Here is a 4,524-nt window from a genome sequence, read left to right on the forward strand (position 1 = left end):
ATGTACAGTCCGCGTTTGTGTGTGTAAGTTTTGTTAACTTTTAACTTTATGTGAAAGATTTGTGTATATTTTATGGTAGTCAATGATAAAATAGACTAGTATCTACATACATTTTATGCATTCATGGCATACCTAACTTTTTCTTAATTTTAACATTTCTAGGCTACACAGTTCATCTTTGAATTTTTTCAAATTATTGCAAATCTACAAAAAGTTTTTCAACATATGTATTGAAAAATACCACGTAGTGTTATAGCTCTTTTAGAATTTGTCTAGCAGCTTTTCCAGTATTCACCAGAAAGTCCCTAAAAAAATGAAAGAAAGGAAGGACGGAAGGAAGGAAGGAAGGAAGGAAGGAAGGAAGGAAGGAAGGAAGGGACGGAGGAAGGGAGGGAGGGAGGGAGGGAAGGAGGGAGGGAGGGAGGGAGAGAGAGGGAAAGAAAAAGAAAGAAAGAAAGGAGGGAGGGAGGGAGGGAAGGAAGGAAGGAAGGAAGGAAGGAAGGAAGGAAGGAAGGAAGGAAGGAAGGAAGGAAGGAAGGAAGGAAGGAAGATCCTGCAGCCTCAGCCTCCCAAGTAACTAGGCTTACAGGTATGAGCTGCTGTATCTGGCAAACTTTTTAAAAAAAGTTTTAAAAAAACTTTTTAAAATTAAATTTCTCTCTGCATTTCATTTTGTATAATTTCTATTGTTTTGTCTTTTTTCTATTCTTTTGTCTCCTTTTTGTAGAGATGGGGTCTTGCTATGTTACCCAGGCTGGTCTCAAACTCCTGACCTCAAGTGATCCTCCTTCCTTAGCCTCCCAAGGGGTTGGGATTACAGGCATGAGCCACCCTGCTTGGCCTCTTTCCATTTTTAAACAGTGTCTTTTGAAGAACTAAAGTTGTTAATTTTGATGACGTCCAATTTATTAAGTTCTTCTTTTGTGCTTCAGGCTTCTTATGTTCGATTTGAGAAATCTTTCCCAAACCTAAGTCACAGAGATTTTCTTGTGTTCTCTTCTGAAAGTCGTATAACGTTATGTCTTACCCTTAGCTCTATGGTTCATTCAGAGTTAGTCTTTCTGTATCGTCTGAGATAAGGGTCGAGATTTATTTTCTTACATATGGAAGATTTGGATAACTAACTCTTCCAGGACCATGTGTTGAAAAGATTATTCTTTCCTTACTTAATTACCTTGGGCTTTTTTTTTTTTTTTTTTTTTTTTTTTTTTTTTTTTTTGTCAAAAGCCAATTCACCACATATGAATGAGACTATCTCTGGACTCTCTGCTCCACTGACGTATATGATTGTCTTTACACAAATACCACTCTCTCCATTGCTGTATAGTTCTATTGCATGTACTGAAATCAAATAATATAACTCATTCCACACTAACCTTCTTGTTCAAAATACTTTATACGTTTTAGGTCCTTTGCATTTTTCACATACATTCTAGACCTAGTTTGTCAATTTCTACAAAATGCTGGGGTTTTGATTGGAACTGTATTGAACCTATATATCAATTTGGGGAGAACTGACAGATAACAATATTGAGTTTTCTGACCCATTAATAGGGCATATCTGTCTTTCTTTAATTTCCCTCAGCAATGCTTTTTGGTTTTTAGTGTATGTCTTGCACATGTTTTATAAAATTTAGCCAAGGAATTTAATACCTCTCTCTGCTCTTTATATGGCACTCCAAGTACATGTGTTTATTACATGTAAATGTAATTGTTATTACAAGTAAGTACATGCAAATGTAATTGTAGTTACAAGGTCATTTTATATTGTCTTACAGGTCACTGATACTCAGTTCTTATTATTTTTGTTTGTTTGTTTATTTTTTGAGACAGGGTCTTGTTCTGTCACCCAGGCTACAGCACAGTGGCCCAGTCAGGGCTCACTGCAGCCTTGATGTCCCGGACTCAATCAATCCACCTGCCTCAGCCTCCTGAGTAGCTGAGACTACAGGTGCACATCACCACACCCAGCTAATTTTTGTGTTTTAGTTTTTGAAGAGATGGGGTTTTGCTATGTTACCCAGGCCAGTTTCCACCTCCTGGGCTCAAGTGATCTGCCTGCCTTGGCCTCCCAAAGTGCTAAGATTATAGGCCTGAGCCACCATGCCCAGCTCTTATAGACTTTTTAAAATCGTATTCCTCTCTGTGTTTCATTTTGTATAATTTCTATTGTTTTGTCTTTAAAGTCACTAGTATTTAATTCTCCAGTGTCTAATCTGCTGTTATTCCAAGCCAGTGTTTTTTCTTTTCTGATAATGTATTTTTCATCTATAAGAAGTTCCATTTATGTCCTTTATGTGTATTTCATTTCTCTCCTTATGATGTTCAGATTTTCCTCTAACTTTTTGAACATATGAAGTATATTTATAATAGCTCATTTAACGTCCATGTATGCTAATTTAATTCTATGTCTGTTTCATTTGATTGTTTTTTCCTTCTGTCTGTGGGTTGTATTTTCCTGCTTCTTTTCATGCCTGATAATTTTTGACTGGATGCTGGACAATGTGAATTTTACATTGTTAAATGCTCAGCATGTTTAAACTATTATTTAAATGTTGCTGGGCTCTGTTCTGAGATGCAGTTATTTGGAAATAGTTTGAACCTTTCAAGACTTGCTTTTAAGCTTTGTTAGGAAGGGGAGTTCAGAACAATCTTTAGGACTTCTTGATTTATTTGGTCTCACTATGAAGTAATAACCCTTCTTACGGGTACAATGCTCTATGTATCTGGAGGTTTTTCCACTCAGGCTAGTGCATATAAACTCTTCTAGTCTCTGTGAGCTGTTGGAATTGTTCCACCTACATCTTTTCAGTGATTCTTTCCCCATTCTCTGTGGTCTCCTTACCTGCCTATGGGGATCAGTACAGCACAACCATACATACAAGGGGATCCCTCTGAAGAACTCCGGTCTGTTCTCTCTCTCTCTCTCACTCCTTGTTTTGAGGGAAAGCACTGTTTGTTTGTTTTTTTTCCTTTCTAGTCTCTTGCACAGTCACCAACACACCCTTTCTGACATCTGATGTATGGGGACTTCTCCCCACACATCAAGCAGTTATCCAGTAGACATCAGCTAAATGTCCAATAATTCAACTCAATTCTGACACTATGTACCTGGAGATAGTATCAAATCCCACAGGTGAAGGGCTTAGTCCCATAACACTGCTGATCCCTGCCCCCACTTCAGATGCCAGTAATAAGGCCCCAGTTGTGACCTGTGCATCCAACTGACTGGCTATAGATCAGGGTTCCCATCACCCTCTCTTTGGGTTCAATTAATTTGCTACAGTGGCTCACAGAACTCAGAGAAACACTTTACTTACATTTACACATTTATTATAAAGAATATTACAAGGCCAGGCATGGTGGCTCATGCCTGTAATCCCAGCACATTGAGAGGTCAAGGCAGGCGGATCACGGGGTCAAGAGATCGAGACCATCCTGGTCAACATGGTGAAACCCCGTCTTTACTAAAAATACAAAAATTAGCTGGCTGTGGTGGCGCATACCTGTAGTCCCAGCTACTCGGGAGGCTGAGGCAGGAGAATGGCGTGAACCCGACAGGCAGAGGTTGCAGTCAGCCACGATTGCACCACTATATTCCAGCCTGGCGACAGAGTGAGACTCCTCAAAAAAAAAAAAAAAAAAAAAAAAAAAAAAAAAAAAGAATATTACAAAGGATACAGACAAATGGCATGTGGAAGAGATGCATGGGACAAAATATGGAGGAAGGGGAGTGCCACCCTCCAGGCACTCCATGTGTTCGGCAATCTGGAAGCTCTCCAAATTCCATAATTGTGGATTTTTATGGAGGTTTCATTACATAAGCATGATTGATTCCCTCACTGGCTATTGGTGATCAACTCAACCTCCAACCTCTTCACCCTCCCCAGAGGTTGGGGGATGGAACTGAAAGTTTCAACCCTCTGTTTACATGGTTGGTTTCCCTAGAAACACGCTTCCATTCTCAGGCTATCCAGGAGCCCACCAAGAATTGCCTAATCAGAACAAAAGTTGCTTCTACCACTCTGGAAATTCCAAGGGATTCAGGAGCTCTATGTCAGACATTCTTATCACTTAGGAAATTGCAGAGGTCCCAGGAGCTCTATGTCAGGAACTAGGGTCAAAGACCAAAGTTGAGAACAAAAGACCCTCCTAGCACCACCATTTACAAGGGCTTCAGGAGCACTATGTCAGGAACTGGAGGTGGAGATCAAATATATATATTTCTTGTTATCTCACAATGTCACACTGTTATTTTTCCTACCAATTTTAGTCATCTTTGTCTCTCTTTCTAGGAATTGAGTTTCTTCAACTCAAGGGACCACCAGGCTCTGTCTGGGGCCACCTTTCTTACCCTGTAGCCTGTAAACTTGCTCCAAGTCCCGAGCTAAGGCACTCACAGGACTCACCTTGTTTGTTTTCCTTTTCTCAGTGATCACCTGTATGGCCAGGTTTTAATGTCTGAAGAACATTGTTTCATATAGTTTGTCCATTTTTTCAGTTGGTTAAGATAGGAAGGTAAGT

The 4,524-nt window shown here is 39.6% G+C and overlaps 1 non-coding gene across 1 annotated transcript; it reads left to right on the top strand.

Annotated features, from left to right (window-relative positions):
• The first annotated feature begins 245 nt into the window (after positions 1-245).
• On the top strand, positions 246-307 carry LOC114680479 (U7 small nuclear RNA). Its single transcript, XR_003732700.1, has one exon. It is a non-coding gene; the product is annotated as a U7 small nuclear RNA (small nuclear RNA).
• The last annotated feature ends 4,217 nt before the right edge of the window (positions 308-4,524 follow it).

The sequence above is a fragment of the Macaca mulatta genome, chromosome 8, assembly GCF_049350105.2.
Source record: "Macaca mulatta isolate MMU2019108-1 chromosome 8, T2T-MMU8v2.0, whole genome shotgun sequence".
Classification (NCBI taxonomy): Eukaryota; Metazoa; Chordata; class Mammalia; order Primates; family Cercopithecidae; genus Macaca; species Macaca mulatta.